This window comes from Canis aureus, chromosome 38, assembly GCF_053574225.1.
Source record: "Canis aureus isolate CA01 chromosome 38, VMU_Caureus_v.1.0, whole genome shotgun sequence".
Classification (NCBI taxonomy): domain Eukaryota; kingdom Metazoa; phylum Chordata; class Mammalia; order Carnivora; family Canidae; genus Canis; species Canis aureus.
The window spans coordinates 9,997,071-10,011,448 of record NC_135648.1 but is presented as its reverse complement, the minus strand read 5'-3'; the positions used below and the strand labels follow the sequence as shown (position 1 = coordinate 10,011,448).

The 14,378-nt window shown below is 33.9% G+C and overlaps 2 long non-coding RNA genes across 10 annotated transcripts in view; one reads left to right on the top strand and one right to left on the bottom strand.

Annotated features, from left to right (window-relative positions):
* Window positions 1-14,378, bottom strand: part of LOC144307046 (uncharacterized) — a 199,417-nt gene that overhangs the window by 70,971 nt on the left and 114,068 nt on the right. For 3 of the 9 annotated variants that reach the window (XR_013374008.1, XR_013374010.1, XR_013374015.1), the window contains one exon: window positions 11,240-14,097. The exons of the other annotated variants lie outside the window; for them this stretch is intronic. This is a non-coding gene — a long non-coding RNA (uncharacterized LOC144307046). Of the gene's footprint in view, window positions 1-11,239; window positions 14,098-14,378 lie in introns of those variants that run through there. 9 annotated transcript variants of the gene reach the window in all.
* The window catches only part of LOC144307049 (uncharacterized), a 70,264-nt gene that overhangs the window by 1,265 nt on the left and 54,621 nt on the right, over window positions 1-14,378 (top strand). The window lies entirely within an intron of this gene.

Genomic DNA, 14,378 nt, shown 5'->3' with positions numbered 1-14,378 from the left:
CACTTTATGGCTCCAGTGGCTCTTCTCTGAATAAACAGAATTCAGATGTAACTCTATGAAATGCCCTGTATTTCTAGATGTCCAGTGGCAGCTTGCCCGGCAACTTCAGTTCTGTGATAGGTCCCAAAAAAGTCATTGACTTCCAGTGTGTAGCCTTATTTGCTATAGTGAAGGGAGTGATGACCTCCAAGGTCTTTATATGATGGAGCTAAAACCAAAAGTCAGACTCATTTTTTATGCCATATACAAGAATAATTTGAAATTAAATAGAGATTTTTATGTAAAAAATAAAACCAATATTTAAAAATCAATCATTGGTGAATTTTTCTATAATTTTGGAGTAGGAAAAAATCTTCCAAACTATGAGTCAAAATTTGGAAGCAATAAGGATAAAATATGTGAATTTGATTGCTTTTTTGTATATAAAATGTCTTGCCATAATCAAAGTAAAAATACCATAATGAAATGAGAAAAATATTTATTAATTATATCAAATAGTTAATAATTATAATACACAAAAAACTTTTGAAAATAGCAAAGAAAAAATTCTCACTGTCCTATAGAATAAATTAGCTAGCAAGGCAAGTAATTCATGTGAGAAAAAAAAAAAGATATGTAAATGGCTCCTAATAATCGGAAAAGGTGACTAATCTCATTCAAAATAAGACAAATGCAAATTAAAACTATGCTGTGTTATCATTTCTCATTTAATTGGAAAACAACATCTAAAAATATGACAAAATACATTGTGAGACTATGGGAGAACATGAACATTCACATATTACTGGTATAAATGTTAAGTGATATATCTCCTGAGATGGGGGGTTGGCATATTTAACAAATTATAATATATGTGTTTATCTGTTATTTTGGAAATCCCTGTTTATGATCTTCCTCATATTTAGTGGCAAAACTGTGAAAATATATATGAACGATGTTTATTGCTACCTGAATTTCTTCTTTCTTCCAAAAATATTTTACTTATCAAATGTTGACCCTGTCCCCAACTTGACCCCAACTTGACCCCAACTGATGATTGCTCAAGGCAGTTTCTTACCACTTATTCTCTGACAGGTGAGTCAGAGAAGAAGACAGAAGGTGCTCTGATTGACTGAAAAACTAGTCCCTAAAAGAGGAACTGCTGCCCACTTTTCTGTTTGGTATAGACCTTATGTCCTTTGCAGAGAAACCATGCAAAAAGAGTATCATCTCAGGACCTCTTGGAAAGAATATATATAAACATCATTTATTAGAAAAAAAGAAGAAACTTAATTCAAATAAAAACATCCACTACAGTCAAGACGGTTAAAAAAGAGAGTCACCTAGGTGGCTCAGCCAATCTGCCTTTGGCTCAGGTCCTGATCCTGGGGTCCTGGGATCGAGTCCTAAATCAGGCTCCCTGCAGGAAGCCTGCTTCTCCCTCTGCCTATGTCTCTGCCTCTATGTGTGTCTCTTATGAATAAATAAATAATTTATTTTAAAAAAGGATTAAAGAAGATATGATATCCTGAAAGACGAAAACATTCCATTATGGGAAAATAAGATGGTAGTACATGTACATTTGGAGAGGAAAATTTTCCCTTCTGAAGAACCTTTCATGCATGGCAATTAAAACTGTTCCCAGCAAAAGAATATGAAAGGAGTCTTCCAGCAAGTGAACATTTCTCTCTGATCTTAAAAATAAATTGAAGGTCACTCCAAGTGTTTGATGTCAAGGAATTTTCTTATTTTTTACTGTTTGGGTAAGAATGTTAGCAGAGGTTTGGGGGAGGCTGAACTAGGGACTTCCAGTTGACTATGTATCCCAGAAACTTTCTCTATTCATTCTGAACAGTATCTGCAGGTGAAAGAAGACAGCTTGGTTCAGTGGGAAACATGGATAAGAATCAGTGTCAGTGGTCTTTGCCTTCTTTTTTTTTTTTTTTTTTAAGATTTTATTTATTCATTAGAGACAGAGAGAGAAAGAGAGGCAGAGACACAAGCAGAGGGAGAAGCAGGCTCCATGGAAGGAGCCTGACATGGGACTCAATCCCAGGACTCCGGGATCACATCCTGGGCTGAAGGCAGGTGCCAAACTGCTGAGCCACCCAGGGATCCCCTCTTTGCCTTCTGAATTACTTCCTCCTTGACACCTTTATTGTTTACTGAGGCTGGATTAGCACTGTGACTCTGTATATTCTAGAAACTTGGGTAAATAAGAATTGGTATCTTTTTTCTCTTTGGGTTAGTAGGAAAAGCTCTGAGGATGAGGAACTTTTGGCTAGCTTGTGTCTTGAGTATTGCCTCTATGAAATTAGAATCGTATAGTCCTTGCCATACCTATTGTCGAAGGTGTTGTGAGCATAAACTAAGATACTAATCATTTTGAGGGAAAAAAGTGAGACATTAAATATCTTTCTCTGGGATCCCTGGGTGGCGCAGCAGTTTGGCGCCTGCCTTTGGCCCAGGGCGCGATCCTGGAGACCCGGGATCGAATCCCACATCGGGCTCCCGGTGCATGGAGCCTGCTTCTCCCTCTGCCTGTGTCTCTGCCTCTCTCTCTCTCTCTCTCTGTGACTATCATAAATAAATAAAATTTAAAAAATAAATAAATAAATATCCTTCTCTGGAATCTAGAATTTGGTATTAAAGCCATTTCTAGGAAGATGCTGAGCTCACAGTCCCAGATTAAGAAATTTAGTGAAAAAAAAAAAAATCACACATCAAAAAAAAACAAAAACAAAAAAGGGGATGTCAAGATACATTTCTCTTCTCATAAATCTAAGTAATTCAATATTAAAATTCTGATCACTGGATGAGAAAAACACATGCTGAATCAACTATTTACTCTCATCAATGAGAAAAAAGTAAACTCAAATTTTCTGTACTCTTGACTATTTTCCCATTGCTTAAATAATAGATACTCATTTCTAGGCTCTGGCTTTGTTTGAGAATTTAATTATTCAGGACACACTGTAAAAAGGGACTAAAGCACAAGAATTGTTGAACCAAAGCACGCAGCATGAAAACCCGCCTATTATATAACTATATTGAACTGAGAACAGCTGCCAATATCAGTAAAAATATCTGAAGTTTTTGAATAAGATTTATTATTCTCACACCTGTGATTTCATAACTTATTTGGTCTAATTGGGTAAAATGGGCTGTTTTGATTTCTTTTCATTTTTAATTTATTATAATTATTTCCATGCTTTGACTCCAAAAAAATATTTTAAGGTATGAGTAAATTCAACTATTCTTGTTGTCCTCAAAGAAATTAAAGTACATTCTTCAAAAAGCATTCATTTATTAATTTTTGTGACCTTTTCAGAAAACATAATTAGTTATAAGGAGTATCACCTATTACCAAAATTGAAACCTCAGTTTTAAGCATTTATGTTATTTCCGGGATCACTTATTTATCAATATTTATTCAATAATCAAGTCAATATTCAGGCAACGAGGTAACAAATACCTCAATTTAAGATCTTAAGGCTATGAGATTTTCTCAAGGTAATATGATAATTTACTGACAAAATATGGCTGAGTTTTCGAATGCGAATCTTTCTTTATCCCTTATCCATCTGCAACCACCATATCTAAACTTAAGACAAGTTTAATAGTCAACCATATGACTATACTCTCCATATTTCTTTTTATTTTCTCTTGATTTTCTCCTTTAGAATCCAGTTATAACATGGAGACTATATCTCATAGTTTTCTCTTGAATGGGACTCTTCAAGTCTTTCCATTTTCCTGGTTTGGTTTTTAAAGTAAGACTTTAAAATTTTTCATGTATCAAATAATGTTTTAGTTCTTTCTTGTTTTTTTTTTCTATATACCAGGATTTTCTTTCATAATATACTTTTCAGTTTTTTTTTTATTTTGTTTTTACTGTTTTTGTTTTGTTTCTACTTGTGTGTGTGCATTTTCTAGTAGAGAAAAAAAAAGAGGTGTAAATTTAAAGTGCATGGCTGTGAAGACTCAGTTTATAGAGATGTAGAAGGGAGAGATTATTAATCAAGAAGGATGATATTTTGTATGGACTGTAGACTCTCATGTTCTTAAAACTAATAAACCTAATGTTAGCTAGACAGAAAGTGGTGGGGACAGATTTAAAATCTCAGTTTTCAGAACAGTCCAAAGTGGGGCTCTTAACTACATTGCTGTGCTATTTCCAGTTTGGGGAAGCAAGGTTGAATGAATGCTGCTAATATTTTTAAATAAAATGTGCCCAATAGTGTGTTTGTCTCTATCTCTGGGCTCAAGTATGTGATATGCTTTCAGGGTGTAAGCCAATTTCCTTCTTGGTTATGAGGCAAATATTTTCTTGACTCTCTCTCAGCCCTTATCATTGGAAACAAACATGCCTAGACATGGGTGAGTTGTAAAGGTAAAAGAATGGGGTTAATAATGTAACAAAATTATAGTCCCAAAGTTCAGATCAGGGGCCTGTAGAGGGACAAAAATCATCTACCATCAATTAGGCTATTTAGAATCTAACTTTTTTTTTTTTTTTTGCTTAGATCCATAAAATTATCACAATGATACCTATCTCATTGAAAAGAAAAATAAGATAGTAAGTACTGAGTAGAAAAGCTGAAGAAATAAAAGAAATAAAAGAATAAAACAATCAGCTGAAGAAATAAAACCTTCTTATCTGGTTTCTTTATATTGTATGGAGATCCCCAGGGAAATGACTACTGTGGCTCTAGTAGAATGAGAAAGCTTGAGAGTGGAGGGTGAGATAAGAATGACAATGAATATTGTCTGCAAGACAGGTATATGACAGTTGAAAATATAAGCAACGTTTTGAAAAATTCAAGAAAATAATATGGACATATAAATAATCCAATGATCCTCTTACATTTTTAAGTATTTTTAAAGTATTTATTCATGATTCATTTGGCAACAACACTGGGTTGAGAGAAAAGAATTGAATGAAGGTTCTACTCTGTGCCTGAAACAGCAGTGGCACAGATAAACTATGGGAGGGGACATGAAGACCCATTTATCTCAGAAAAAAATAGACAAAAAATAATCTTGACTATTAAAAATCCCAATTCCTCTGTTGCAACATCTCTTAGTGCAAAATCTGTCCATTGGCTCCTCTTCATAGTAAAAAGAAATTGAAATCTCCTCGTCTTCAAAGAAGTCCCTCTTTTGGTTTGCAACTCTCCCATTTTCCAACCCACAAATAATTCTTGTACTGTCTGTGTCCAAATTAGAATGGCCCTTATTAATTTTTCTGGGATCTTACCATCCTAAAGGGTATGCAACATATACTTTTGGTGAAAAGATACTACACCTAAATAAAGCCAGAATTCATTAACAGCTCAGCAATTTAATTTCATTTCCTCACCCTATACCAAAAGTTATAGTTATAAAAATTTAAGGTTCTCTTACTGAATAAAGTTTCCTTCCTAGTCACTGTTTACTTTGCACATAACCCGGAAAAGATTGTTGGCTGCAATTCTTGTGGTGTTACTAAAATATTTCTTTAACGTCCCAAGCTAATATAGTGTATATGAATAGATGACTAAGACAGAAGCTGAATTTTCATAATGTGCTTTATCCCATGGTATACAGGGATTAAAAATTTGGCAGATTTTTGTAAACACTGCACACACTACCCAGTGTAAGAGTTTTGCTTCCCTTTACCTACTCATATACAATTTCCCCACTGCTCCATATTTAATTAAATTTCCTAATTCAAACTCATGTTTGTTCCAAACCATAGAATTCCAGTTATAATTCAGTTATTTTGGTAAGAAAGTAGAACACATGGTCTACAAGCATATTTTCCATCAATTGCATTTGTCAACAGAAAAAGATGCAATTGAATAATACTTAAGTATTTACTATCTGAACCTGAAAATCTAATTCATTCTACTGAAGCTCTTCGAAACTGAAGCTCTAAGTAATTATTCATTTTGTTTGGTCCCAGTCTACACCTTTAAGAGGTTCCAAAATATTTCTGAAATAAAAGAATGACTTAGAAAATTCATGTGGGAATTAGTCACTGGAGGCTTTTAATCATGTCAAGGTGTTATGCTTCAGTGAATAAGATAAGTCTTGAACAAGTATCTAACATTTTGCTTCTGAGCTCTGTAAATCTTACAATAATTTTCCATCACCAGCTCTCAAATTTTACAGTCTTTGAGTTGAGAAAATAAAAGTGCTTTTGTAAACCGAAGGCAAACACAGAGAATTGCGGCATAAATAACTCAAGGGATTATCTTTGGATGCAAAGACTTGTTTCTAAATGATTTTTCAATAACTGGGCCTGATTTGTAACCTAAAAATGTCAATCTCTTTACCACATTAGTCTATCTGTTACATTTATGAGGGGGAAAAGGAGGATATCTTAACAATCTAGACTCTTAACAAATTTTGCGTATGTAAAGCTGATTCCTCTTTAGCAATGATACACATCTTTCATAAAAAGGACAAATTTTCTACATTCATTCAACAAATCCCCAACAATGGCTGAACTACACAACTTTCATAGAAACTTCCTGTATGGAACATTCCTTATTGTAGGGGGGTAAGGTCATACAATCAGGCAATAAATCAGTAAATAATTAATTATTCAACATAAGGAATGCTCTGAGGGAAACTAACAGGATCCTGAGGCTAAAAAAATATGAAGAGAAGGGGGAGGACCCACTTCCATCGACTAACCAGAGATTTCCTCTCCAGTGAGGTGACCAAAGCTATGACCTAGAAGATGAGTATTAGCCATATAAATAGCTTGAACAAGACTGTCTTAGGTACAAGAAATTGATTAATCAGATTTTTTAAAAAGGATCTTATGTATTTATTCATGAGAGACACACAGAGGCAGAGACATAGGCAGAGGGAGAATCAGGCTCCCTGCAGGAAGCCTGATGCAGGACTCGCTCCTAGGACTCCAGGATCCTGACCTGAGCTAGAGGTAGATGCTCAACTACTGAGCCACCCAGATGCCCCTGTTTATTCAGATTTTAAGGTAGGGAAGAGTGTGACATGCTCAAGGCATTAAGAAACATTAAAAACATGTGGGTAAGTATGATGAGCTAGGGATTAAGTATTAAAAGAATCAGTTAAAAAGCTAGACAAAGGGTGTCTTGTAAAGATGGTGTATGGAATTCATGTTTTGACTCACTTCCTTCACCTCAAATACAAAGCAACAGTTAATAAAACAAGAAAAATAGGAGGAAAAAACCAAGGTGCTTCAAAGGAAAGATAAACATCTTCATGAATAGACATGAAACTCAACACCAAAGAAACAAACAATCCAATCATGAAATGGGCAAAAGACATGAACAGAAATCTCACAGAGGAAGACATAGACATGGCCAACACGCACATGAGAAAATGCTCTGCATCACTTGCCATCAGGGAAATACACATCAAAACCACAATGAGATACCACCTCACACCAGTGAGAATGGGTAAAATTAACAAGGCAGGAAACCACAAACGTTGGAGAGGCTGCAGAGAAAAGGGAACCCTCTTGCACTGTTGGTGGGAATGTGAAATGGTGCAGCCACTCTGGAAAATTGTGTGGAGGTTCCTCAAAGAGTTAAAAATAGACCTGCCCTACGACCCAGCAATTGCACTGCTGGGGATTTACCCCAAAGATACAGATGCAGTGAAACGCCGGGATACCTGCACCCTGATGTTTCTAGCAGCAATGTCCACAATAGCCAAACTGTGGAAGGAGCCTCGGTGTCCAATGAAAGATGAATGGATAAAGAAGATGTGGTCTATGTATACAATGGAATATTCCTCAGCCATTAGAAATGACAAATACCCACCATTTGCTTCAACGTGGATGGAACTGGAGGGTATGATGCTGAGTGAAATAAGTCAATCGGAGAAGGACAAACATTATATGGTCTCATTCATTTGGGGAATATAAATAATAGTGAAAGGGAATATAAGGGAAGGGAGAAGAAATGTGTGAGAAATATCAGAAAAGGAGACAGAACATAAAGACTCCTAACTCTGGGAAACGAACTAGGGGTGATGGAAGGGGAGGAGGGTGGGGGTGGGGGTGAATGGGTGACGGGCACTGAGGGGTGCACTTGACGGGATGAGCACTGGGTGTTATTCTGTATGTTGTTAAATTGAACACCAATAAAAAATAAATTTATTTAAAAAAATTAAAATAAAATCATCTAGAAAAAAAAGAAAAAAAAAAAGAAATCCTGGTGAGTTTGGGTAAAGCCACATCAATTATGGACTCCAGGTCTGTTGTTTGGAAGTGATGACTGAGAATTTGGCTTTGTGAAGTAAAGAAGATTCAAAAGACTATGTACAAGCCACAATTGCTATTTGTTCATTGTCAATATATAGGAAAATGGTTAACTTTGGTATATGAAACTTGTATCCTACAACTTGGTTATAATTGCTTATTAATTCCTGGAACATTTTGTCGTTGTTGTTGTGCCTTTCAGATTTGGTATAGGGAAAATCATGTCATCTGAAAAAAAAAATCCTATCTTCATGCCCAACCTGCACACCTTTTATTTTCATTTCTTGTTTATTGCGTTAACTACAACTTGCAGTACATTGTTGAAAAGTAGTGTTGAGATGGAACATTCTTGCCTTGCTCATAATCTTAATGGGAAAATTTCAAGTTTCTCACCATTAAGAATGATTAGTCACAGGTGTTTGTGTGTGTGTGTATGTGTGTGTGTTTGTAGGTATTTTTTTTAATTTTTTATTTATTTATGATAGTCACAGAGAGAGAGAGGCAGAGACATAGGCAGAGGGAGAAGCAGGCTCCATGAACCGGGAGCCTGATGTGGGATTCGATCCCGGGTCTCCAGGATCGCGCCCTGGGCCAAAGGCAGGCGCCAAACCGCTGCGCCACCCAGGGATCCCTGTTTGTAGGTATTTTTTAACAAAATGAGAAAGTTCTTCTCTATTCCTAGTTTGCTGAGAGTTTTTATCATGAACGGGAGTTGAATTTTGCCAAGATTTTGTCTGTATTTATTGATATGATTTTGTATATTGCAATATTGATATATTTTTTCTTTAGCCTGTTGCTATGGAGGATTATATTTATTAATTTTAGAATGTTGAACCAGTCTTGTATATCTACAATAATCTCACTTGCTCATCATGTATATTCTATGTATTGTTTAATTCAATTTGCTATTTCATTAAAAGCTTTTTGTGTCATGCTAATGAGGTACATTGCTCTATAGTTTTCTTTTTTTTTTTTGTAATGTCTTTATTTGATCTTGTATTCAGGTGATGCTGGTCTCATAAATTAGTTAGATAATATTTTTTTCTGCTTTTGCCTCCTGGAAGCTATTATAGAGAATTCGTATAATGTTTTACATGTTTCACAAAACTTGCCAGTGAACCTATCTGGGACTGGTGCTTTCTACTTTGGAAGGTTCCTAATTTTTTATTCAATTTCTGTAATAGCTATAGCCCTATATATATAGTCTATTCCTTCTCTGTATGAATTTTGTCAGATTATGACTTTCAAGGAATTGGTCCATTTGATCTAGATTATCAATTTGTGGACATAGAATTATTCATAGTCTTCCACTATTATCCTTTTAATGTTCATGAGATCTATAATAACATTCCTTTTATTTCTGACATTAGTAATTTTTCTTCTCTCTTTTTTTAATTATCTTGACTAGAGGCTTATAATCTTATTTATCTTTTCAAAGAACCAGACTTTTGTTTTGTCAACTGTCTATATTGATTTTCTCTTTTCAAATTTATTGATTTCAATTGCGATTTTTATTATTTCTTTTCTTGTTTATACATTGGATTTAATGCGCCTTTCCTTTTCTATTCTACTAAGGTAGAAACTTAAATTATTGGTGCTCAATAGTTTTTTTTTTGCAATATATGCATTCAATACTATAATTTTCCTTTTAAAACCCTGTTTTCACTGCATCACATAAATGTTAAGTTGTATTTTTACTTTCATTTAGTTAAAAACATTTTCATTTACTCTGCAATTTCTTCTATGAACTATGTATTATTTAGAGGTATGCTGATTAATCTCCAAATTGTTTTTTTCCACTGTGGTTTATGAACCAAATGATTTCTCCTTTTTTGAATTTGTTAAGGTGTATTTTATGGTCCAGAATGTGGTCTAACTTGGAGAATGTTCCATGTGAGCTTGAAAGGAATGTGTAATTCTGCTGTTGAAGGAAGCAGTCTATAGATGCCCATTATAGCCAATTGTTTGATGATACTACTAGAGTTAACTATGCCCTCCCTGGTTTTCTGCCTGCCAGATCTGTTTTGTTTTTCTTTTAATAGAATGGTAATGAAGTCTCCAATTATGAAAATGGATTCATATATTTCTCTTTGCACTTCTATGAGGTTTTGCTTCATGTACTCTGACTCTGCTGTTAGAGGCATACATATTAAAGATTGCTGTATCTTCTTGGAGAATCGTCCCCTTTTTCATTATGTAATGCTCCTCCTTATCTTTGTTACTTTTCCTTAATCTGAAGCCTGCTCTGTCTGAAGTTAGTATAGACACCTCACCTTTCCTTTGATAGTCTTAGTATGGTACACCTTTCACCATCCTTTTAATATTAATCTATATTTGATTTTATATTTCAAGTGTTTCTGGTAGACAACATTTAAGTGAGCCTTGTTTCTTTATCTGCTCTGATAATGTCTGTCTTTAAATTAGTGTATTTAAGCCACTGACATTTAAAGTGATTATTGATATATTTGGATTAATATTTTCCATATTTGTTACAGTTTTCTGTTCACTGACTTTGTTCTTTCTTCCCATTTTTGTCCTCATTTCTTTCCCTGTCTTTTTTGGTTTTCACTGAGTTTTTATATGAGTCTATTTTCTTTCCTTTCTTAAATCAATTGTACTTCCTTTCTTTAAACTGTATTTCGTTATTGCCCTAGAATTTGCAATATATATTTCAACTAACCCAAGTCTACTCTCAAGTAACAGCACCTCACCAAAAGTGCAAGTATCTTATAATAACAAAATATTCCTAACCCTTCTCTACTGTTCCTTGTATTATTACTTTCATTCATTTCACCCATACATGAGCTGTAATAACTCACATAACACAAAAGAACAATTACTTGTGATATGGAAGCATACATAATTGCATTTTTGCTATTATTATTTGAATATACTATTATGTTTTAGAAAATTTAAGAATGAAACATATGTTAGATCAATTAAGAATTTTAAAAAATGAAGTCTTATTTACTTATACTTATACCTTCTTTAATGCTCTTCCTTTCTTTATGTACATATGAGTTTCTGACCTATATCATTGTCCTTTCTGAGCATTTTCTTCTCTTTTCTTGCAAGACAGGCCTACTGGAAAATTCTCTCAATTTTTTAAGTAAGTCTTTACTTCTTGTTTTGTTTTGTTTTGTTTTTTAAAAGATTTTATTACTATTTATTTATTATTTATTTATTCATGAGAGACACACAGAGAGAGAGAGAGACAGAGACAGAGACAGAGATAGAGACAGGCAGAGGGAGAAGCAGGTTCCATGCAGGGAGTCTGACGTGGGACTCGATCCCGGGTCCCCAGGATCAGGCCCTGGACTGAAGGCAGTGCTAAACCGCTGAGCCACCCGGGCTGCCCTTGACTCCTCATTTTTAAAGATCATTTTATAGGGCATAGAATTCTGGGTTGGTGTTGTATCCTCTCAATCTTTGATTTCTCCATTTTGAATACGATATGCCTAGGTATTGGGTTTCGGCATTTATTATGAATGAATTTCTCCCATATCTATGGTTTGGTGACTGACATTAATCAGAGAAATTCTCCTTGTTGCTTCAAATTTTTTTTTTCTCTTTTCCTTCTACTCCTCCATTATGCATATATGACACCTTTGGGAGTTGTGCCAAGTTGTTCTTGATTAGTTTGTTCCTTTTTTTTTTTTTTGGTCTTCTTACTTTTTGCTTTTCAGTTTTATAAGTTTCTATTGACATATTGTAAACATAAAATAGCATCAAAAACAGAGAAATACCTAATTTATAAGTCTATTGACATATTATAAACATAAAATACCATCAAAAACAGAGAAATACCTAAAAATAATGTTAATTGTAAAATATATACTTCAAAATTACAGAAAGAAATTAAAGAAGACCTAAAGAAATAGTAGGACATTCCATGTTCACAATTAAGATGATGATATTACCAAATTGATCTATAGATTCAACACAATCACTATTAAAATTCTAACTGCATTATTTTAATAAATGGACAAACTAATCCTAATTCATATGGAACTACAAGGGTCCCAATATTGTCAAAACAATCTTGAAAAAAAAAGAATAGTTTTGGAGTACTCATATTTCCTGATTTCAAGACCTACTCCAAAGTAAAATAAGTAAGACAATGTGGTACTGGCATAAGGACAGGCTTATAGTACAATGGGTTAGAATTGAAGGTCTAGAAATAAACACATACATCTATGGTTTTCAACAAGGGTGTTGAGAACATTAAATAGTTGAAAACAGTTTTGTTTTGTTTTTCAACAAATAGTGCTAGGAAAACTGGATGTGCACATGCAAAAGAATGAATTTGGACCCATACCTCACACCATATACAAAATATGACTCAAAATAGATCAATCTTAGGTTTAAGTCCTAAAACTATAATACTCTCAGAAGAAAACAATGGAGAAAACAATGGAGAAAGTCTTTATGATATTAGACTTGGCATCTCATGGATATGATACAAAAGCACAGCCAACAAAAGAAAATAGGTAAATCAAACTAAAATTCCAAAACTTATGCTTCAAGGTCATTATCACAAAAGAACAAAACCTACAGAATGAGAGAAAATATATGCAAATCATGTGTCTAATGAGGGTTACAATCTAGAATTTATTTGAAAACATCTGTATAACTCAATAATAAAAAAGACAGATAAGCCAGTTTAAAAACATGCAAAGGACCTGGAGAGATGTTTATCTAAAAAAAAAAGATTTAAAATGGCAAATAAGGACACAGAAAGATGCTCAATATCATTATTCATTAGGGAAATGCAAATCAAAAGCACAATGAAATACTACTTCATACACACTAAAATGTCTATAATTTTTTTTAAAAAAATTTTATTTATTCATGAGAGACACAGAGAAACAGAGAGGCAGAGACACAGGCAGAGGGAAAAGCAGGCTACTTGCAGGGAGCCCGATGTGGGACTCGATCCTGGGACTCTAGGATCACACGCTGGACCGAAGGCAGGTGCTAAACCACTAGCTACCCAGGGATCCCCAGATGGCTATAATTTTTTTAATGGAAAATAATAAATGTTGGTGAGACTGTGAAGATGTATAGTTGAGAACTTTCAATTCTGTATCAATTGAAATTTGAGAGTTCTTTGTTAGGCAGCATTATTGGAGCAAAACCTGATAAGAAGCAGTCACCCAAATCCACTCTTTTGATTTTTAATTTTTTTACCAAGGGATCACTGTAAATAATGATTAAATAATTTAAAAATCAAGAAAATATATATGTACGACACATAGAACTACATGACAAAAAGATTATCTAAAAGATATGAAAATTTCTGGAAAGAGAAAAATGGGGCAAGGAGGGTGAATGTGGATCACTGCTCTTTTATTTATGTAAAATTTATTTATTTATGTAAAATTTTATTTTACAAACCTGGCTGAACTATATGATCTTTTACAACATATGTACCTGATGCAAATTTTTTTTCTTTTTGAAAACAAAGATACAAATGAAAACATAAAATACACACACCCAATAGTCAATAATTACCACAACTAAAAGATAAAGCAAGATATCTGAGAATTTTTCAGAACTGAATTAGAAAATGATCTGAGTCCATTTACATATTTCAAATCCAAATATCAAGCAGCTAGTTTTTGTTTTTTGAGCTGTTTCAATTGTTTTCTCAATTACTATATTTCCTTCAGGTGATCCCTATTGGTCTCCTTAAATTTTGTAGACCAACTAGTTTCCCATCATTTCTTATTCTCTTAATATCTTTTAGCTTCTCAAAACCATGGGCCAAACACTTCCCACTGTATTATTTTTGTCCTCTTTATTCTTCTTATTTAGTCTCCTTTATTCTTTGAAGTTTTCTGCAGGATTTTTCATATTGTATGTGACAGACCACACTGTAGAAAGAACAATTAAATAGAGTTATTTAAAGGAAGAGTCAGGAGTATATGAAAATTATATTTAAATATTCTCATAATCAGTAACAACAAACCTTGGCTATTGATTATTGTCATGCTATCTAGTGATGAAACAAAGTTATCAGAGTATTTTAAATACTTTAGGAAAAATATGAAGCTCAGGCCTTCCACTAACCCGGAAGTTTTTTTTCTCTATTTATATTAGTGACATTCTCCCAATCCCAAATCCTCAGAGACATATACTCAGTAAAATCATAGAA